This window comes from Pan paniscus, chromosome 3 (genome assembly GCF_029289425.2).
Source record: "Pan paniscus chromosome 3, NHGRI_mPanPan1-v2.0_pri, whole genome shotgun sequence".
Classification (NCBI taxonomy): Eukaryota; Metazoa; Chordata; class Mammalia; order Primates; family Hominidae; genus Pan; species Pan paniscus.
The window spans coordinates 173,213,520-173,237,631 of NC_073252.2; the positions used below are offsets into that span (position 1 = coordinate 173,213,520).

At 37.6% G+C, this 24,112-nt stretch overlaps 1 protein-coding gene and 1 pseudogene across 2 annotated transcripts in view; one reads left to right on the forward strand and one right to left on the reverse strand.

Moving 5' to 3' along the window:
• LOC129397647 (embryonic stem cell-related gene protein-like) overlaps positions 1 to 24,112 on the reverse strand; it is a 95,490-nt gene that overhangs the window by 18,514 nt on the left and 52,864 nt on the right. The window lies entirely within an intron of this gene.
• On the forward strand, positions 10,317 to 11,684 carry LOC100994867 (tRNA-splicing endonuclease subunit Sen2-like; annotated as a pseudogene).

Sequence of the window (24,112 nt, forward strand, 5' to 3'; positions counted from 1 at the left end):
AAAGGCACACATTCAACAAAGGCAAGCTTAAACCAAAGCAATAAACATTTTGGTTGACACTCCACCTGCTCTGATGGCTGAGGGCATATTGAATTAGCAATCTAGAACTTGAGATTTCATGCCCATGCAGAGACAGGAGATGACGCCTTGGGTTCAGCTGAGCAGGGAACTGATACTGAGACACCTGCATGCACCTAGAATCGTCAACAAGCCACAAATTCAATAAAGAATTTGTGGATGGTGACTCATGCCTGTAGTCCCAGCATTTTGGGAGGCCAAGACAAGAGAATCACTTGAGGCCAAGAATCTGAAGCAAGTCTAGGCAAGATGACAAGACGGTCTCTACAAAAAATATTTGAAACTTAGCTGGGCATAGTGATACATGCCTGCATTTCCAGTTACTCAGAAGTTCAAGGCTAAAGAATCCTTTGAGGCCGGGCGCGGTGGCTCACGCCTTTAATCCCAGCACTTTGGGAGACCGAGGTGGGCGGATCACGAGGTCAGGAGATCGGGACCATCCTGGCTAACGCAGTGAAACCCCATCTCTACTAAAAATACCAAAAAAAAAAAAAAAAAAAAAAAAAAAAAAGCCGGGCACGGTGGCGGGCGCCTGCAGTCCCAGCTATTCGGGAGGAGGCGGAGCTTGCAGTGAGCCGAGATCGCGCCACTGCACTCCAGCCTGGGCGACAGAGCGAGACTCCATCTCAAAAAAAAAAAAAAAGAATCCTTTGAATCCAAGAGTTCAGTGATGCAGTGAGCTGTGATCACCACTGCACTCCAGCCTGGGTGACAGAGTAAAACTGTGTGTCAAAAAGCCAAAAAAGAAGTGGACTAGTAGAAAACTAGTCCTACTTACACAGGAAAAGAACAGGCAACAGAACGTGCGTGCAAAAGGATCACATGTCAGACTTACTGAAGATTTTAAAGCAGCCATTATAAATGTGTTCCAAGAAGTAAATGAGTGCTTAAAGAAGTAAGGAAAGCATGATGACAATATCTTAACTAGAGAATATCCATAAATAAATAGAAATTTCAAAAATGAATCAAATGGGAGTTCTGGAATTGAAAAGTACAGTAAGTGAAAAAAATTCATTAAATGGGCTCATCAGGCCGGGCGCAGTGGCTCACGGCCCTGTAATCCCAGCACTTTGAGAGGCCGAGGCAGGTGGATGACTTGAGCCCAGGAGTTTCAGACCAGCCTGAGCAACAGGGCGAAACCCCGTCTCTACCAAAAATACAAAAATTAGCCAGGCATGGTGGCATGCACCTGTAGTCTCAGCTACTCAGAAGGCTGAGGCAGGAGGATCACTTGAACCTGGGAGGCAGAAATTACAGTGAGCCAAGATCACGCTGCTGCACTCCAGCCTGGGCAACAGAGCAAGACCCTGTCACACACACACAAAAGGGCTCATCAGATTATTTGAACTGGACAAAAAGAATCTGCAAACTTGAAGATAGATTGATAAGGATGATATAATCCAAACAACAGAGAGAGAAAAGATTAAAGAAAAATAAACACTACTTTACAGTAACGAGGGACACCATTAAGTGAATCAACATATTCACAAAGTACTAAAAGCAAAGAAAGGGGAAAGGAGGAATAATATTCAAATATATAATTAACAAAAACTTCCATAATGTGAGAAAAACATTAATCTACACGTTTAAAAAGCTCAAAAAACTGCAAATAGGACAAACAGAAAGAGGACACCCTATCATAATAAAAATACTGAAAGCAAACAGCAAAGAGAAAATCTCAAAAGCAGTAAGAGAAAAACATCAAGCACTAAAGCAAATACTGATATCGCTTAATTTATACAAGCTAGAGGTATTCATATAATGTAACAGAATATTAAAATATTGCCTGCATTTTACATTCTTTAGATGCTTTTAATTTTTCAAAGTGCTCCAAAATTCTAATATTCGAAAGTCAAATCTAAGAATAAAAAGATTAAATATAAGTGGAATCTAAAGACAGACAGATGGACTGAGTGAAATTCAGCAGTAATGTTTTTTAACTCATCCTGGTTAATCACTTCCACATAGGAACCTTTATAAATCATTTGACCTGACTTTTTTCATGAACCCATAATGTAAACCTCAAAAGTAATGTGTAACTACCATTCCATTTGCAATGATGCAAATTTATCATTTTTTTAAATGAGCAAAATAATGTTAAAAATGTAAAATAATAAATAATCCAAGAAAGAAATATGTTTTATATTCTCTTTATAATACTTTTAAATTAGCATTTATTGGCAAAAGACAGCATCAGCTAATGGAAAGAAGGCATAATTGATTATTTAAAGATCAGATTTTAATTTCTGACTGCCAATGACTAACAAAATATATTTGTTCGTTTGAACAAAATTCTGTGAGCCTTAATGTTTTTATATATGAATTAAGCATATTTTCTTGAGACCCAAAGACATAAGTCACAGTAAAATGAACTGTGAGATATGAGTAATTTATAAAAATTACTTTTAATGCAGGCTGTCTTATGGTCATTGTACTTTTCCAAACCAGAAATTCTGTGAAGATGGATGTTTCACCTGTGTAAAACACCTCATCTATAAGGCTTATCAAATCATACTTGGGCCGGGCATGCTGGGTCACACCTGTAATCCCAGCACTTTGGGAGGCCAAGATGGGTGGATCACTTGAGGTCAGGAGTTCAAGACCAGCCTAGCCAACATGGCAAAACCCCATCTCTACTAAAAATACAACAATTTGCCAGGTGTGGTGGCGTGTGCCTGTAATCCCAGCTACCCAAAAGGCTGAGGCAGGAGAATCGCATGAACCCAGGAGGCAGAGGTTGCAGTGAGCCAAGATGGTGCCACTTCACTCCAGCTTGGGCAAAAGAGTGAAACTCTGTCTCAAAACAAAAACAAAAACAAAAACAAAAAACATACTTGACAGGAACCAATACATCTTCTTTTGTAAATTGAAAGCATTGAAGAGTGATGCATTCTTTGAAATACAAAATGCAGTTCTCAAAGTTATGCTCTTTTGAACTTTAATTAAATATGTATTTTCCTCTTTAACACATATGCCAAGATAATGAAATATTCAAAGCAATAAGTAATGAATTATAAAACACCAATAGGCAAAAGAAGAAACTCTTGGCTCCTCAAAGTTGCTTATTCTGATGAAAAAAGTTACATGTTATAAATTACATTTGTTTACTGATTTGACCAAATCCAACTTTCTCCTCCTTCCTACCTCATGCAGAAATACAAATTTCTAATAAAACCACTATATCAAATCGACTACATAATTGGAAGTAAAACACTCCTCAGCAAATGCAAAAGAAAGAATGGAAATCATAACAAACAGTCTCTCAGACCACAGTGCAATCAAATTAGAACTCAGGACTAGAAATTCACTAAAAACCACAAAACTACATGGAAATTGAAAAACCTGCACCTGACTGACTACTGGGTATACAACGAAATTAAGGCAGAAATAGAGAAGTTCTTTGAAACCAATGAGAACGAGGAGACAATGTACCAGAATCTCTGGGACACAGCTAAAGCAGTGTTAAGAGGGAAATTTATAGCACTAAATGTCCACATCAGAAAGGAGGAAAGATCTAAAAGTGACACCCTAACATCACAATTAAAAGAACTAGAGAAGCGCAAACAAATTCAAAAGCTAGCAGAAGACAAGAAATAATTAAGATCAGAGCAGAACTGAGGGAAATAGAGAAACAAAAAACGCTTCAAAAAAATCAGTGAATCCAGGAGTTGGTTTTTTGAAAAGAATAACAAAATAGATAGACCACTAAACTAATAAAGAAGAAAAGAGAGAAGAATCAAATAGATAAAATAATAAATGATAAAGCAGATTTCACCACTGATCCCCCAAAATGCAAACTACCATCAGAGAATAATATAAACACCTCTATGCAAATAAACTAGAAAATCTAGAAGAAATGGATAAATTCCTGGACACATACACCCTCCCAAGACTAAACCAGGAAGAAGTTGAATCCCTGAATAGCTCAATAACAAGTTCTGAAATTAAGGCAGTAATTAATAGCCTACCAGCCAAAGAAAGCCCAGGACAAGACAGATTCACAGTCAAATTCTACCAGAGGTATCAACAGGAGCTGTTACCATTCTTTCTGGAACTATTCCAAACAATAGGAAAAGAAAGACTCCTCCCTAACTCATTTTATGAGGCCAGCATCATCCTGATACCAAAACTTGGCAGAGACACAACAAAAAACGAAAATTTCAGGCCAATATCCCTGATGAATATCAATACAAACATCCTCAATAAAATACTGGGAAACAAAATCTAACAGCACATCGAAAAGCTTATCTACCACAATCAAGTCAGCTTCATCCCTGGGATGCCAAGCTGGTTCAACATATGCAAATCAGTAAACACAATCCATCACATAAACAGAACCAATGACAAAAACCACATGATTATCTCAATAGATGCAGAAAAGGCCTTCAATAAAATTCAACATCTCTTCATGCTAAAAACTATCAATAAACTAGGTATTGATGGGACATACCTGAAAATAATAAGAGCTACTTATGACAAACCCACAGCCAATATCATACTGAACGAGCAAAAGCTGGAAGCATTCCAAGGCAGCCCAAGACAAGGATGCCCTCTCTCACCACTCCTATTCAACATAGTATTGGAAATTCTGACCAGGGCAATCAGGCAAGATAAAATAAACAGTACTCAAATAGGAAGACAGGAAGTCAAATTGTCTCTGTTTGCAGGTGACATGATTCTATATTTAGAAAACCCCATCATCTCAGCCCAAAAACTCCTTAAGCTGATAAGCAACTTCAGCAAAGTCTCAGGATACAAAATCAATGTGCAAAAATCACAAGCATTCCTATACACCAACAAAAGACAAGCAGAGAGCCAAATCATGAGTGAACTCCCATTCACAATTGCTACAAAGAGAATAAAAAACCTAGGAATACAACTTATAAGGGACATGAAGGACCTCTTTGAGGAGATCTACAAACCACTGCTCAAGTAAATAAGAGAGGACACAAACGGAAAAAAAATTCCATGCTCATAGATAGGAAGAATCAATATCAAGAAAATGGCCATACTGCCCCAAATAATTTATATATGCAATGCTATTCCAATCCAGCTACCATTGACTTTCTTTGCAGAATTAGGAAAAACTACTTTAAATATTATATGGAACTGAAAAGGGCCCATATAGCCAAGGCAATCTTAAGCAAAAAGAACAAAGCTGGAGGCATCACGCTACCTGACTTCAAACTACGCTACAAGGCTACAGTAACGGAAACAGCATGATACTGGTACCAAAACAGATATATAGACCAATGGGGCAGAACAGAGACCTCAGAAATAACACCACACATCTACAACCATCTGATCTTCGGCAAACCTGACAAAAACAAGCAATAGGCAAAGGATTCCCTATTTAATAAATGGTATTGGGAAAGCTGGCTAGCCATATGCAGAAAACAGAAACTGGACTCCTTCCTTACACCTTATACAAAAATTAACTCAAGATGGATTAAAGGCTTAGATGTAAAACTCCAAACCATAAAAACTCTAGAAGAAAACCTAGGCAATACCATTCAAGACATAGGCATGGGCAAAAATTTTATTACTAAAATACCAAAAGCAATTGCAGCAAAAGCCAAAATTGACAAATGGGATCTAACCAAGCTAAAGAGCTTCTGCACAGCAAAATAAACTATCATCAGAGTGAACAGGCAACCCACAGAATGGGAGAAAAATTGTGTAATCTACCCATTGGAGAAAGGTCTAATATCCAGAATCTTCAAGGAACTTAAACATATGTACAAGAAGAAAAAACAACCCCATCAAAAAGTGGGCAAGGATATGAACAGACACTTCTCAAAAGAAGGCATTCATGCAGCCAACATATGAAAAAAGCTCATCATCACTGGTCATTAGAGAAATGCAAATTAACACCACAATGAGATACCATCTCACGCCAGTTAGAATGGCGATCATTAGAAGGTCAGGAAACACCAGCCTGGCCAACATGATGAAACCCAGTCTCTACTAAACATACAAAAATTAGCTGGGCATGGTGGTGCACATCTGTAATCCCAGCTACTTGAGAGGCTGAGGCAGGACAATTGCTTGAACCTGGAAGGCAGAGGTTGCAGTGAGACGAGATCACGCCATTGCGCTCCAGCCTTTGTGACAGAGCAAGACTCCTCAAAGAAAAAAAAAAAAAAAAGTCAGAAAACAACAGATGCTGACAAGGCTGTGGAGATATAGGAACACTTTTACACTGTTGATGGGAGTGTAAATTAGTTCAACCATTGTAGAAGACAGTGTGGCAATTCCTCGAGGATCTAGAACCCTAGAACCAGAAATACCATTTGACCCAGCAATCCCATTACCTGGTATATACCCACAGAATTATATATCATTCTCTTATAAAGACACATGCACATGTATGTTTATTGCAGCACTATTTACAATAACAAGGACTTGGAACCAACCCAAATGCTCATCAATGATAGACTGGAAAAAGAAAATGTGGCATATAAACACCATGGAATACTATACAGTCATAAAAAAGAATGACTTCACATCATTTACAGGGACATGGATGAAACTGGAAGCCATCATTCTCAGCAAACTAACACAGGAACAGAAAACCAAATACCTCATGTTCTCACTCATAAGTGAGAATTGGACAATGAGAACACATGGACACAGGGAGGGGAACATCACACACTGGGGCCTGTCGGGGGTTGGAGGGCAAGAAAAGAAGGGAGAGCATTAAGACAAACACCTAATGCATGCAGGGCTTAAAACCTAGATGATAGGTTGATAGGTGCAGCAAACCACCATGGCACATGTATACCTATGTAACAAACCTGCACATTCTGCACATGTATCCCAGAACTTAAAGTAAAATTAAAAAAAAAAACATGCACACACTATATCCTAGCATGTTTTCTTTTGTATATCCAATTTATGAACAAAAGCTATACACGTGAAATACATAAAAATGACATTTTTTGAGATTATATTATTCTTGTAGTTTTCAATGGAATTATCTTTTACTGTAAAACTAAATGACAACAAACAAACTGAAGTGTCTTTTTAATTCTTCTGTCCCCTTTCTCCATTTCCACTTTTATCCATACTAATCCTCCCCAACACCACTATTCAGATCTTAGGAGAAAAGGCGAATCATTGACATTCTGATGGCAAGGGGTTTTCTTTTTAAGCACTGTGCTCGGCAAGAGTTAAAACAAAGTAAATCAATCAGAATGAATAAATAATTAATCAAATATTCTCATGTTTGTAAGTGCTCCTTTCAACTCTGTAACAATAATGATCTTCAATAGGTCAGGATTGACTCCTTCTAATTTTATCATTTACTATCTATATGACCACCTACTTTTTTTTATTAGTTTATTCTTCTATAATTGTATATCAGGCACTATATTAAGTACTTTAAATTAATTATCTAATTTCATTACTATTTTATAAAGGAAAGAACTGAGGCTGAAAGAGGATGTTATTTGCCCAGTATGGTACCTTCAGTAAGAATTATGAGATGTGACCACATCAGACTGTTGGTCTTTAATTAGCAGTTAAAATCACTAGTTAGGCACAAGAAGTTGAGCAGCTAGTAAACATTCCTTGCTTGATTCCGTCTTTCTGCACGGTAGGCACAATCATAATGTCTATCTCCTAGAGTTATCATTATTGAGTGAGATGAGTTTATGTGAACACATTTAGCAGAGCATTTGTCATGTAATAAGCAATCAAAGGTTAATATACATAGACACAGAGCACTCCTAAAACATTTCATCCACGTAATATAAATGCCAAAATTTACAAATCAGTTATAATAGAGATGGTCTCTCCATCACCATTATTAAATTTCCATTGCATTTATTCAGAAGCAAAAGTGAATTTGAACATAGAGTAATGAGTGTATTCTAAATTATAGAATCTGAAAATTCTTTTCTGTGCAGTAATAATTCAAAAGCATTGGTTGTACAGTCTCAAAAAAGAGAATTTCTAAAATTTTTTGTTTTTCAAAATTAAGGGAATATTTTAAAGTATTTGTCTTATTATCATTTTCTTTTCCAATAATAGAGAAATTTATGAAACCCAGTATATAAAGACAGTGATGGGCCAGGAACCCAAAATTTAAGTTCCAAACTATACAAATCTAATATGCTGGAAAAAAATCATAAAATGAACACATCTTTCTTACTATAGCTCCAATAAATATTCTAATTACATTAACATAAATTAGCTCATTAATCTAGACAGTAACCTATAAGGTATGTACTATTATAATTTCTGGTAACAGATAAGAAAACTGAGGTATAGAAAGAGTAAGTAACTTATTCAGGGTCACACGTTTAATGAGATTCATAGCTGCACAAATAAGAGGACCCACAAGAAAGTTACTTAACCTCCCTGATTTTCTGTTCTCAATTGTGAATAAAGGGGTTAAAAATGACACAGAAGGTAGAATTTTAAAATTGGACTTACTTGAATCACATCCCTTACCCAATGCCATTTTTTACAGATAATTTGATGGGTACTGGTGGCTGTGAGACATAAGCAAATATGTAAACCTCTGGTATTGCTAAAGCAAATGCCTACATCTTTCCTTGATGTAAGACTACATATTGTGGCCCAGATTTAATATATGAGGTCTCTAAGTGAGCCATTCAGGGTATCATTTACACAATAAAAACCTTTTTAATTTTGAAACGTCTCTATTTTATACTCATATAAATGACATTTTCCAATGGACCATGCCTCTTAAATCCATATTTTCCTAGTTTGTTTGCCATAAGCAACTCAGACAGAGCATGTACACCTTGCTAAAAAGCATCTTAAAGCTTCGAATTGTCCACTACCTTTCCACAGAAAATAGCATCAGGAAGCACATTTACTAGGTGACTTCATCAGGCAGTTTCTCCCCAGGATGCCCTTGGTTAGAGGACACGGCTACTAAACCATTTTATCCTGAAGTTGAATTCGATTATTTCCAAACTATCTTTCAACCCTATCATTGTGTTACTTAAAAGTCAGTTGTGTTATAACTTATGAGTCTCGTATTTGACATGTTAAATTCTCATTAATACTCTAAATAATGTAGTATATTAAGGAGATAAGCATGGCAAAATACTATAGCTGGAATTTAATTCTTTAGTATAGAACCTAAAATGTTAAATATTTTTAAACAGCCCTGAAATTTTTGTCATAGAACTACTCAATGTAATATTGTCAGCCAAAAAATTAATAATTCAAAAAGCAATTGTAAAAGCTTCATAAGTGCACAATTTTTTTTCTCACCTTGTCTGGAATTGAACAGCCAGAGATTCAATTATAGCAGTCAGAAACTCATACCTCATCATATTACGGTAATAATGCATTATCTTGGAAAACCAAGGCCAAATATTGGCTATATCTTATAAGCAACATATTGATTTTTCAAAACGGTTTATATAGGTCAAAACAACTCAAAATCATGTTACTCTTTCAGAAATATGAGAAAATTTTGTGACATTTAATTTTAAAATACATTAAAAAGTTTTACTGGCTTACAATGATCACTTATATATGTTTTCACTATGCAATCAAAATGATAAGCAGCTATGCCAAAAACAGACTGAGAAAAAAATTATATTTTTTCCTAGGTTCTCTACTAATTTGCATTTGCTTCTTGTTTATTCATTTTATCATCTTCCGGCAAGTGATAGCTGACACTGAAGTGTTCAGAAAAATTTTGGTGACAAGTGTAAAATTAATAAGTATAAACAGTCTACTCAACTTAAAAGGGAAATATATTTATACTGTGTAATATTATATGAAGGATTAAGTAGATAAAGTAGAAAGACATAGTAAAAATAAAAGTAGAAGTAAGAAAATATTAACAAATAGAATGATGAGTACATCCCAGCTTTGGGTTAAATGCAAGGATGTGTAGACACATATTATGCATTACACACTTATGCTTATATTTTATTATTTAACCATATCAGTGACCTATGTTTTTTCAATTGTCACTTGTTTTATATTAAGTTTACAAATTTTTAAATCATGCATGTGGATTTTCCTTTGTGGTTTGTTTTATTTATCTATAGTTATAATTTCCTTTCTCTTTTAGTCGTGAGAGAAATGTTCACTTTATTTTCTTACAGTTTGAGTTTCACTCTTTATATGAAAGTCATTAATCCATCTTAATAAAAACAGTAATGAGAATAAATTCACGGTCAGTTAGAAAATGAAGGATCGAACGGCAAGCGCCTGGGGCCAAGAAAGAGCAGCTCCTCTGAAAAATGGCAGAAGCAGTTTTCCATGCCCCAAACAGGAAAGGAAGAGTGTATGAGACTTATGAGTCTCCATTGCCAATCCCTTCTGGTCAGGACCATGGTCCTCAGAAAGCAAGATATTCTATGCTGAAATGATTAACAACAATGTGATTGTGAGGAATGCAGAGGGCATTGAACTGCTCTATGGGGAAGGTTCTTTTGGAAAAGGTATTCTTTCAAGAAGCTGTCCAACCATCACAGTTTCAGATCCTAAATTGGTTGCTAAATGGAAAGATATGAAGACAAACATGCCTATCATCAAGTCAAAGAAGTATCAGCGTAGTGTTGAGTGGGTGGCAGAGCTGATGCGTAGGCAGGGACAGGATGAGAGTGCAGTGCACAGAATCCTCAAGGATTACTTGAATCCGCTTGAGCATCGCCCTGTGAAAAGGAATGAACAGGTTCAAATGCATGATGAGCTTAACTCTGGAATGGTCTCCAACATGGAAGGCACAGAGGTAGGAGAGAGACCTTCTATGATAAACGGGGACTCTGGAAAGTCAGTTGTTATGGGTGGTCCCAGTGAGCCATTAGGCTGCCTGCAGGAGGGCTCTGGGAGCGACCCGCCAACAGAAGGCTTTGAGGAAAGCGTGGGAGAGGACGCTTCACCTCTGCCCCAAGCATGTTACTGCAAACACTATGCTCTCGTCCTCCAGTCTGGCCCTCACCGTGAGGACAGCAGCTGGGGACAGAGGGCCTGACCAGTACGTGCTGGTGCAGGAAGCCGAGTGTGCCGTGAGCGAGAGGAAGGATGCCCCAAATGAGGAATTGGTGCAAAGAAAGAGACTAATCTGCCGAAGAAATCCATATAGGATCTTTTGAGTATTTGCAGCTCAGCCTAGAAGAGGCCTTCTTCCTGGTCTATGCTCTGGAATGTTTAAGTATTTGCTATGAGAAGGAGCCTTTAACGATAGCGAAGCTCTGGAAAGCTTTCACTGTAGTTCAGCTCACGTTCAGGACCACCTACATGGCCTACCATTGCTTGCCAAGCAATGGCTAGTGCCCAAAGTGGGGCTCAAGTACGGGACAGATTTACTGCTATATTGGAAAGGCCCTCCGTTTTACCATGCAAGCTATTCTGTCGTTATTGAGCTAGTTGATGAGCAGTTTGAAGGCTGTCTCTGCAGGCCTTTCAGTTGGATGTCCCTGGCTGCCTTGAGCAGAGTTTCCGTTAATGTCTCCAAGGAACTCATGCTGTGCTGTTTCATTAAACCCTCTACTATGACTGACAAGGAAATGGAGTCACCAGAATGTACGAAAAAAATTAGAGTTCAGGAGGTGATTCTGAGTGGATGGGTGTCTTTATAAGAGAGGAGTGACCAAGACAAACTTTAGCAATTCAACCTCAAATTTCTAATTTCACCAACAACTATTTATTGAGGGCTAGGTAAAAAGTTCTTTTTACTGTAATCCCCCATTAATTTATAAGTTTTAAAGGGCCTGGTGCTCCCAGCACCAGACAATGATCAGTGTTTTTAAAGATAAATTACACAGGGGAGGAGAAAGAGCCCTGTGCTGGGCCTGCAGATTCTGTCCTTGCATTGGCCTCTTCCAATCCTGAGCCTCCTGCCTCTGGCCTCAGTCTGTGCCCTCATCCAGTCACTGGGGAGGTTGGACTAGATGAGTGGATGAATCCCGAGGGGACTCTTCCAATAACAGGGACATTCACTCTCTGATTTTACCTGAAAGTGGCAGTAGTTTACATTTATACAGTACAGTTTATGAAGCACTTTCATACACAAGCATCTCTTGCTACTTACACTAACCTGTTCCAAAAAGAGTGCTAGCAGGTTTAACAATTACAGGATCTATGTTCCATTATTTTGAATGGAAAAAATTGTTATATGTCTCAGCATATCCAAGAACTTTAACCAATAGCTAAAAACATTTAAAAATCTCTTTAATATCTACCAAGGATTTCTGTATAACAAAGCCTTTAAAACATCAGTTACCTAATTATTTAATTATCAAATGAAATCATTTGTAGGCATGTTTATGTACAGAACACAACAATATTATACAATATTAGATAAGCATATCTTCACTGAACTTGTTTACAATGAGTGATGAAATAATGTTTGGAGACATAATGAAAGCAATTAACATTTAGCAAAATATAATAAAGCCTTTGTTTAATTGGTGAAATAAAACAGAAGGATCATCTACAATTGTACCATTTCCCGAAGAAATATAAATTTTCAAGTTGGCTTATGAAGGATTAGAAAATGTAAAAAAGCCAAAGATTAAGGGAGCCCATTTTAGCTTTCAATCAATAAATTCTTCAAATATTATTAAATTAATGGTTTGTGAAGAATATATAGCATGCTAGGCACTAGTGAGCGTGTAAACTGCTACAAACTTTCAGAATAGCAAATTGGCAATATAAATCATGAACCATAAAATCTTCCACACCAATAATTCTATTTCCAGGAAGCTATACTACTAAATAATCTCAAATTTAAATGACGACTTATGAACCAAAATATTAATTGTACCATTAATAATAATACTGAAGAGTTGGATGAAATTTAAATGTTCAACACTGGGAAGATGACTCAGTAAATTGCAGTATATTTGAGGGGGGAAATATGAGATAGATTTCAAAATTAATTTTACTAAAAATGTTAATGCCATGCATATGCTCAAGATTTCTTGAAAAATCTATGATATAAAATTATATGTATAGTATAATCCTTTTACATAAAAGGCATAAAGTTTATAATTTTTAGTTAATACACAAATATACTTACATAGAAAAATTAATACAAGAAAATGCACTAGAATGAGTAGTAATTGCCCCTCGGAGGAGAAATTGATGTATAATTTTTTTTACCTTCTTTCACTTTTCTTTGTCTTCCATGATAATACCTATCACATTATTTCATTCTTCATTACAGTAGCTAACTCTGAGTCCTAACTAACACAGTGATTTTTGAGGCTGACTTTCTCTTTAATAAAATGGAAAATGATCGTTTAACAACAATTTATAAAAGTGTTAAATGATCTTGGAGGGTCCTTCTTGTTTTACCAAAAGAAATTTTTTCCCATAAAAAGTAAAAAGTCTCAATCCTGAATGGCACCCTGTTATAATCTAGAAACTGCCATGCTGGGTTTATTTACTATCGCACAGCCCAGAAATGATCTCATTGACAGAGATGCCAAGGCACCATTTTGTTCCTTGGTCATCCTCTATATGATTTCCCCAACATATTAGCCATACTTTCCAAAGATCTCTAGCTTAATTTACTAACTCATTATGGACTTAGAGAAATGTGAAATGTGTATTCAATTGTTTCTCTGAACATTTAAGAAATGCACCAACAACATTTCTTACAAATTTTTTTTTGTTCTATCAACAGTGTTACTTTGTTGTAATAAATTAATGAGTTTGGTGCTTCTCTTTCAATTGCATGTGTGTGTGTGTGAGAAAGAGATTCTTAATGATATTCACACTATAAATTTTAATATACAGCTACTCTTTTTGTAACCATAAAGTCTGAGTCATTTTAGTGATGGTGAAGAGGGATATGATAGGTTTGTGGGAAAGGGTGAGCCAACAGCCCATCTGAACACCAACTGTTGAGTGCCCATTTCCCCAGGTGTCACTGGATTTCTGGGAAACAGCTTCCTAGACTTTAGTGTCCTCAATTAAAGAGCAGACAATTATGGCTTTTCTCTCTGTCTGTGGAGGGTAGAGTACAAAAATAATTTCAGTTGAAAGCCTTACTTAATGGCAGTGACATAAAGTGAGAGAGTTTTTAACACACTGTCTCCTCAAATCACCTACAGTTCCAGATTCCCATAGTTAGGGGATCTTGGGGGTGTTGCTTTTCTGGCTATAAATCTGTGGCCGGTGGCACCTTTGCCCAAGTTTTGCTCGGACATGCTGGGCTTGTTCCACCCACTTGGCATGGCAGGCTGCACTTGGTTCATGCTACCAGCCTGGATCCCACACCTTCAAGGAGAGTGTGAGTCAGGTGTGAAGCAGTGAGGGGTGTGTGAGCAAGTATGGGATCCTGCCACTAAGCAGTCATATACACCAGCTGCTGCCACAGCATGAGCAGCTCCAGGTGCCAGCTCTGTGAGGCTGTGGCTGCACCAGGTGCACTGCAAGCAGCTTCCCCAGCTGGCACTGGGGAATGTGGTGGTGCCTGGAAGCTTAGAGATGCTGGGAATCTCAGGGCCCCAAAGAGGGAGTCATAACTCTTGCTTAGGGAGCTCCCAGGTGTGGGGTCCTCAAAGGGCTGCAGCTCTTCTCTCCTTCTCTTCACTGGCAATGTGGCATGCAAGGAGCATGTTTTAGCTCTGTTTTGGTTACAGCTCTTTTAGCCTCTTCATTAAGCAGGTCCCAAATTATTGTCCTGCAACCAGGAAGAATGAGGTATGCAGACAATTGGAGAGTGAGCAAGATGAAGGGGAGATTTATTGAGTGACAGAACAGCTCAGAGGAGATCCACAGGGGGCAGCTCTCTTCCACAGCCAGGGTGTCTAGTCCAGTGTTCAAAGCAGAGAGGATAGCTCCTCTGCAGCTGTTTGTCCTGTTGTCTGCTCTGCCCTGGCTGAGCCTGAGGCTTTTATGGGCCTCAGAGGGGAGAAAGTGCATGCTGATTGGTCCATGGGTGGCCATGGGTGGGACTGGAAAGGACACTGCAAGTTCCTACTCCAATCTGTAATACTGGCAGACCAGCCCCCACCCTTCAGGCCCTCCCTGGTCTGAAGGTGGGCCCTCACCAGGACCCACTGCCTTCCACACAGAAGCCTGTCTGCCTCCTGCAACTGTTCATGGTGCCCAGGCTGCTTGCACAAAGCGGTACCTGCAAGCCAGTGCTGAGCCACCCTCAGCCCCCAAACCTCAGCTTCCCTCCCCTCCCCCAACCCCACCACTCATCAGCACCCAAAGTCTGGAGAGGGCCAAAGCAGCAGTGGGTTGGTGTGTCAGTGCTGCCCCCAAGGATGCACACACCCAGCTGAGCTGTGACAGCGCCCCAAGATCAGAGTTGGTGCCAGGAGTAGGGAGAAGCCAGGGAGTGTGAGCAGATACTCCTGAGCCTGTGGGGGAAGAGGGGACCTGCCCAGGCCCCCAAGGGTGAAGACTGCAGAGATTCCAGGTCCTGTACCTGGGAGGGCAGGTCTCCCGCCAGCTCTGTGGAGCCTATAGGCAGCCCCAGCTGTGCCTCCTCACAGCCTGGGGTTGGTGCTCCAGGTCCACACTGGGCCCTTCTCTGCATGCCCGTCTGTGGCTGACCCCACTGCTCCCCCACTGGCAGTGGCTCGGCCCAGCCCCATTGAGGCAGCCCCCCAGGGCAATGGGCTCTGGGAGTGCTCCACTCATCCCTGGCTCCTGCTGGCTCCGTGGAGTGTGGCACCACCCTGGGCCCAGTTCTGCCTCCTCCCAGTGCCAGCCCCACAGCAGTGGCAGGTGAGAGGGGTGATGTGGTCCAGGATCCAGTGTGGCAGAGGCTCTGGGCCTGGGGCAGCAGTGTGAGGGTAAGGGCAGTGCAGCCAGCTGTCTTGGGGATGCAGTGCACAGGGGTCCCACCACCACCACTGCTGCACCTGTAACCACTCCCTCTGCCACTGCTCACACCTCCCCACTGCAGCCATTAGTGGCAGCAGCTGCTCTAGATGGCCTGTCACTGCCATCGCCATCTTGCTTCCATGTCTCCCACGTCTAAACCTGAGACACCTCTGCAGCCCCTGCAATAAATTTTGCAGTTCTCTGGGGTTTTATGTTCCTCATATTCATCCCATTTACCTTCCTGCTTCAAGTGCTTTTTCCTAGTTGCTGGCCCCCTACGTGAAGCTATTCTTGATTATCATGATAGTTATAGGTTTTGTTTATCTTTTTAATAAATACTCATTCTCTGTCATTTCTAAGGATTTAAGTTCAAAGAAGTGATGGTACTTTAATAAAAAAATTAAAATCATCTTCCAAATGTACCTTAGATCATTTTATTCAGTTTTAAAATCCCTTAATTCTAGAAAATATTGTTATACTTAAAAACCTTGGGGAAATTTTTTTGGAAAATACATTTAGTTCTAAAGGTCATTTTAGTAAGGAAGATGGTTCTCCAATCTTCTTTTTATATTTTCCGTATTTGTTTTATAAAAGTCAGATATGCTTATTGATACATAGTTCAAAATTCTGGTTTCGTTATTAAATCAGTTATACAATTTGTAAGGTGTTTACTAATGTTTACTTGATTGTCATGGGTTTCCAGTAATTGAATTGTGTAGTATTTAATTCTTGTAGGCTTTACATTTTTTCTTTCACTTTTTAATATTTCCCATTACATTGGCTAAGATTTCCCGGAAGAAAATAGTTTTTGTATCTAATTGAGTTGAGCTAAATTTTAAAATAGCTATGTGTTTTCTATCAATTTCTTCTCACACTTTAGACAAGTCTTGATTGATAACTGTTTTGCAAAAAATGTGAAAAGCTCTGACTTTTATATCATTGTTACAGAATACATGAATTATTATTATTATGATTTTTGTCATTTAATTATTTTTAATGAAAATTTTTCTCTCTGATATTAATATTTTCCTTTTTCTGACATTAGTGTAGAAATTTTAACTTCTGTGGGTTGTTTTGTTTACATTCTTGTTAAACTTCTACCAGTCCTTTTTTTGTTTTTCAGATTTTCACAATGAGTAACAGTGTTATACCCATTCTATTTTGAAATATTTTTTTTTAATTTTATATTTTGCTTGTCAAACCTCAAAGTTTTTACTTTTCTTTTCTTTTCCTTTTTTTTTTTTTTTTTAGAGGGAGTTTCACTCTTGTTGCCCAGGTTGGAGTGCAATGGCACAATCTCGGCTCACTGCAACCTCCGCTTCCTGGGTTCAAGCAATTCTTCTGCCTCAGCCTCCTAATTAGCTGGGATTACAGCCATACGCCACCACGCCAAGCTAATTTTGTATTTTTAGTAGAGACGGGGTTTCTCCATGTTGGTCAGGCTGGTCTCAAACTCCCGACCTCAGGTGATCCGCCTACCTTGGCCTCCCAAAGTGCTGGGATTACAAGGGTGAGCCACCGCGCCTGGCCGAGTTTTCAGTTTTCTACTAGTGATTTTGACATTTAGATTTGCTTTAATAACTGACATATGTCTTAATTCAATTATGCAACTTATGCACTTTTATGTATCATGCTGTTTCTTTAATTTTGCTATGTGACTTACTTTCCTGTTATTTTTTTCTTTCTGTTACTTAAAATGTATGGACTCTTTTCTTCATTTAAGATATTTTTATATCCATGTGTGTTTAAACTGTGGTATAACTCATCTTTATTTGACTATCAATGCCAAGCCTGGAATAGTATCTATTGATTCCCCTGATGTGAGATGAAATTAGCACATTTGCTTCCTGCTGTCATTGAACCACCAGATTTTTGTGTGGCTACATTTAAAATAAATGAGAAATAAAAGGAATAAAAATACTAATTCAAATGTAATTTTAAAAAATTTCTTGATGAGGTTGAGGAGAATGGTCCAATGCATGGCATACAAAATCACTTCTATAAATGCCCCATCTGCATCTTTTTTACTCACATAATTATTTTTTTGAAGTGTAGTCTTGCTCTGTTGCCCAGGCTGGAGTTCACTGGCATAATGTCAGCTCACTGCCGCCTCTGCCTCCCAGGTTCAAGCAATTCTCCCGCCTCAGCCTCCCAAGTAGCTGAGACTACAGGTGTGCGCCACCAGGCCGGGCTCATTTTTGTATTTTTAGTAGAGATGGGGTTTCATCATGTTGGCCAGGCAGGTCTTGAACTCTTGACCTTAGGTGATCTGTCTGCCTCAGCCTCCCAAAGTGTTGGGATTACAGACATGAGGCACCGCGCCCGGCCTCCTCTCATAATTATATTCACTATGCCAATTGTGACTTTTCTATCTCCTTCACTCTCCCAAATAAAGTAGTTCTTCTTTTTCCTTTATCATCCCCTCTACTCTCTTTCCCTCTCTTTTCTCTCTTCTCTCTCTTCCTTTCCCCAGCTTTTTCCCAATCAGGCCTGTTCCTCTTTTCCTCCTCAACATCTGGATCAGCCCCTCCCAGTTATTTAACAGGGACATTTTTCCTCTCTCACCTTCCTAAGTCTCCACTCATCACCACACTCAGCAAATCAAATCATTTCAGGGAATCAACTCTCTTTAGAAGAATGGGTATAAATACTTAAACTTTTTTACCTGTGACATTCTTGCATAGTGAGAAATCATCCTATGAAAAAGAGAAACGATATCGAATCTGTGTCCTCTCTAAACATCTTGAAGTTCATAACTCAAGCCTCTTGATTTTTCTTCTCTCACAGAGTTAGTCTTGGCTCAACTTTAAAACCTCTAAGATGTTTTGTTCAGCTATTCTTAATTGTCTTCACTAAAACCTAGGAACTGGATTTGTAGCTGTCTTGAAATATATACACCAGTCTTGGTTCTCACAGGAGATCAGGCTGGTAAGCCAGTCACCCTTTGCTTCTTCCATGAGCATGCAGCCCCACCTCCTCTATCCACTCCCATATTTCCTAGGAAAAACAGCCTTGGATACATACCCTGCAATTTCATTCTCTTTCTGTAGGGTCTCTCCCTCACTAAAGGAAAAAGGACTATATACAGGGTTGCTTTTTGTTTGTTAACTTTTTTTTCCCACATGGCTATAATTCACCATAATATGTATCTTGCCCCTCTTTTGTTACTTGAAAAAAATTACAAAGTCATTTTTCTTCATGAATCCCTGGGTACAGGCTTCCATTTATCCATATAGTCATGCTGGAAGCAAGTTAAGTTGAACAGTACCTAAACTGTGTTGTGAATGGGTACTGAAGAATATCACTGGGAGTCAGGACCCATCTACCATGATTTCCCATCTCTCCCAATCCACGCCTCCCAGAAAATTTTGAATCTTCTTTTTCTTACATCAGAGTTGCCAAATTTTGATCAAGTTTGGATGCATTGTAGGCAATATGCAATAGCTCTTACTTCCTCTCACTGACTTTTGAATTTTTCTTCCTCCAATTTTTGAACAAATAATTAATATCATTCAATCAACTCTACTTTGCTGCTAGGATAATTTTCTTAATTCATTTGCATGCTCATGCTTCTCTTCTGCTCAAATAGTATTACATTATAAAATCCAAACTCCTAAACATGGCCCAACCTATCTCCAGATCTTAACTCTTATGCTTATTTCTTATTGGCTATAATGCATTCTCATCACACAATGAGGTCTTGCATTTTCATGCTTCTGTGCATAGTGTTTCCAGTTGAAATGCTACCAGTGCTTGAAATGCTATTTATCAAACCTATAATTTGAAATCTTACCAATTTCAAATGTCATATTTATCATGAGTCTACATTGCTCCCCACTGAGAAATAATCACTCTTGCCCCGTTAATCCCACTCTAAAACAATAGTCCTCTATTGTTTTTCATTGTAGTTACAGGCATATGATTGACTGTTACATTAATTCTCTTCATATCTTTTTTCGTATTCATGTTCTTCTACATTGACCTTAAACTTGGCTTTACTACTATTTGAAAATGGGACATTAGTAAATGTCCTACTAATGTATCTTATCAAGCAGATGCTTGGTAGATTCTTGGTAGTAGGTTCTTGAGCTTTTGCTTTTGAGAAATTTTCTTTTGGAATGCAGCTGTTATACAAAAAGAATGCCCAGGCTATCCTGCTCTAAAAAGCATCCGTAGGGAAACACTGGAAAGTTGTACAACAATTATAATGAGACTTATTAGAAGAGAAATGAGGTGCTCTGGCTTATAGTTATCACCACTGTACAGACACATGACAGAAGTGTTTTGAACATTTCAGCCCAGCTTACTCAACAGCTGCCTAATACATGTGGCAAAAGAATGCATGAACTAATAAAAAAAAGTCATTGTTGTTTAAGTCACTAAGGTTTCAGACGAGTTGTCAGGCAGTGATAGATAACTCAAATAGTATGTTTCTTTGTTTCTGCTGTATTGAAAATATTTTAAATGAAATTCAGTGCATTTTTATTTTATTGAACAACACTTAGCATATTGCATTTGATAAAGTATACCTTAAATAAATATTTATCTAAGTTAGTATGGACTCCTTTTATCTTCATTACAAAACTGAAAGATTTGCATGACATATTTTATCCCTATTTAAAAATTATACAAATAATAATAGCTAACATTTGCATAGCAATTCACTATGGTTACAAAATCAATATAAAGAAGACTAGCTTTGAAACTAATAAGCTATTATAGCAAGGTTGTAGAATACGTGACTAATATATAAAAGTATATTGCTTCCCTATGTGCCAGCAATAAATAATTGAAATTTGAATTAAAAATACAACAAAGAGGATTTTTAAAATGGAGATATATTCCATATTAATGGATAGAAAGATTCAATATTGTCACGAGGTCAGTTTTTCTGAACTCAATCTATAGATTCAATGCAATCCAAATCAAAATCCCAGCAAGTTATTTTGTCAATATTGGCAAACTGATTCTAAGGTTTATATGGAATGTCAAATTAAATAGAAAAGCCAACACAATATTGAAGAAGAATAAAAATGTCTAAGGGCTACGTCTACCTGACCTAAAGCCTTAATGTAAAGCTACAGCAATCAAAACAATGAGGTATTGGCAAAAGAACAGACAAATAAATCAATGGAAGAGAGTAGAGAGCCCAGAAATAGATCCACACAACTGATCTTCAACGAAGATCAGATGAAGGAGAGATAAAAGTTATCACAGTGAAATTTGCTCTAATAGCTAAAACTCTTGCTTAATATTCTATTTCCTGTGAAAACCGATTCAATTATATAAGTCTGGCATGTATCAATGGTAATTTCAAACATTAAAATTATGATTTTAAGTGGAGGCCATCAACCTGAGTTTAAAAAATTCTTTAATAATTTATGAATATTTAATGTATCATATTTTCATTTCCAATTATTTAAAATTTTATACGTAATTCCATCTTTCCAGTGTTTGATACTGGTTATAAGTAAATGAATTTTGTGATTCCAGCATGTTGCCAGTCTCCAAATCACTGCCTGTTTTGTTCAGTTTTGTACAATCACAGCATGTTGTTTACAGCAGCACTAGAACTTCAGGTCTGTGGAAAACATAGCACCAAATACGTAAAGCAAACCATTCCAATACATTAAATAAACTGCTGACCTGCCAAACCCTGAGTGGAATGAGCCTGACATAGCTGCCATGAAAATAGCTAGAGCTGTGTGCCCTTTAAAAACAGTTGAAATTGTTCAACGTTAAGAAGGAAAAAAGCAGAAATCATTGCAATGCAAACGCTTATTCCAACTTCAATATAATCTATCATTACCAAACACACAAATAGCTGAGCTAACTAATATTTTGTGTATGTAGAGGGATAGGTGGCCTTTCAAAAATACAAGGAATTGATCACTTACTGTAGAACATCAAAATAGGTGAGATAGAGGATAAAAATAAATCAATGTTGTTAAACCTGTTTCCTTAGCAACTAACCAATTGAGACAAAAAGAAAAGTTTTTTTTTTTCCTGTATGTTCTGAATTACATGCAGCTACATAATTTGCTTATTATGGACTTTATATAGACTCCTATGATGTAGGGTATTTTCCCCTCTAACCTCAATGTCCAAAAGTCATGAGATTTTATCAACATGTAAAGGTCATTTAAATACAAATGTTTTTTCTTTCATTATTTAGAACAAGACTATAAGAAACATAAACAAAATCAGAGAATTTTCAATATTATATTTAAATATCTGGAACGTCTTTGCATTATTTATTGTATAGAATTACATTAATATAAGAAATTTCATGGTGAGGGTATTTGGAATTGCATTTACATAAGAAATGTGATGGGGAGATAATTTCACAATAAAGAAAACAAAAATATCTTAAACCATAAAATGTACTCTTCCTTTGGCATTCTTTTGAGGAGAAGGCCTTCTGATATTTGACCCCTATTGCTAGAATTCTCAGTTTTCATAAAAGGGTGCTAACCCTACTGAAACATCAGCTATGGTATATGCCTGTGAAGTCAACTGCCCTTCACAGAATAGCTACACATATTATTCTGTTGTTATAACTCTTCCACATATTATTATATCTGCCCTTCTATCAAGTTAAAACAATAGAGCGATGCATAGCTAAACTATTTAATTTCACCTCCTCCATATTCTTTTTACTGAATTGTACTCTGGTGTGATAGCATCAGTATATATATTGGGGATTATTAAAACAACCCTGAAACGTTATCAAGGTATTGTCCAAAAAGTTGTGGGAAACATATTTGTTATCTACTTCTTCAGGTTTCATGGCAAGATGATTCCCTGGATAACCTTAGTAGCAAAATAATTACCCATAATCCCAAGAAATTGTTTCCATTGTTTTTTAATATGCTGTGATTTAGTTAGTAGTCAGACTTTCTTATTCTCATGCTTGACTAGTCATCCTATGACCAAATCTTCTCATAGTAAGTATGGAAGTTACTATAATGTGGGATTTTGGCTTGTTCCTCACTAAGCTATTGTCCCCACTCTTATTCTACTTTCTCTTTCATCTCACCTTAAATTACGAATTATGACATTAATTGGCAGCACTAGTTCCAGTAAGAGTAAAAAATAGACTTCAAAAGATCTCAAATACACTGAAGTTTATCTTATGTTGACATGAACAATGTTGGACAAGTGTTTCAGGTAGACTCAGCCTTCCTCCTTGTAGACATTACATAATGCAACTAACAAAGACTTTGCCATCTTCAACATGTGATTTTCTTATTTTTTGTTTCTTTTGTGTTTTTTTATTTTTATTTTTATTTTTATTTTATTTTTATTATACTTTAAGTTTTAGGGTACATGTGCACAACGTGCAGGCTTGTTACATATGTATACATGTGCCATGTTGGTGTGCTGCACCCATTAACTCTTCATTTAACATTAGGTATATCTCCTAATGCTATCCTTCCCCCATCCCCCCACCCCACAACAGGGCCCGGTGTGTGAGGTTCCCCTTCCTGTGTCCATGTGTTCTCATTGTTCAGTTCCCACCTATGAGTGAGAACATGCAGTGTTTGGTTTTTTGTCCTTGCAATATTTTGCTGAGAATGATGGTTTCCAGCTTCATCCATGTCCCTACAAAGGACATGAACTCATCCTTTTTTATGGCTGCATAGTATTCCATGGTGTATATGTGCCACATTTTCTTAATCCAGTCTATCATCGTTGGACATTTGGGCTGCTTCCAAGTCTTTGCTATTGTGAATAGTGCCACAATAAATATACGTGTGCATGTGTGTTTATAGCAACACAATGTGTGATTTTCAATGTAACAGAAGCTATCTTTATCTGATTCAATAGGAAGAGAGAAAAACCATGAAGAAGTATACGCAAAAGTGTTTTGTGAATCAGGCCTGGAAGGAACACTGACTGCTTTTGTTCCCATTGCTTAGCTAAAACTCAGTGGCATGGCCACACCTGACTGCATGGGTAGCTGGAATATGTACTGTAATTATGAGCCCCAAACAAATATTAATTTGTTGAGCAGCTAGCACCACCTGCTACAGACATATATTGTCAACTGCAAAACCTTACTAGACAGGTAGAGTAAGACTGAGTAAAGGTATTAAAGACTGTTTTTTGCAACATTTATAAAATATGTGTGTATATTCAGATTAAGTTAATGTGTCTTCATTTTGGAAGAGAAAACATAATCAAAATTGAATTGAAGTTATTGCAGAGTGTTGTTGACTCTGTTGATTCATATATACAGACT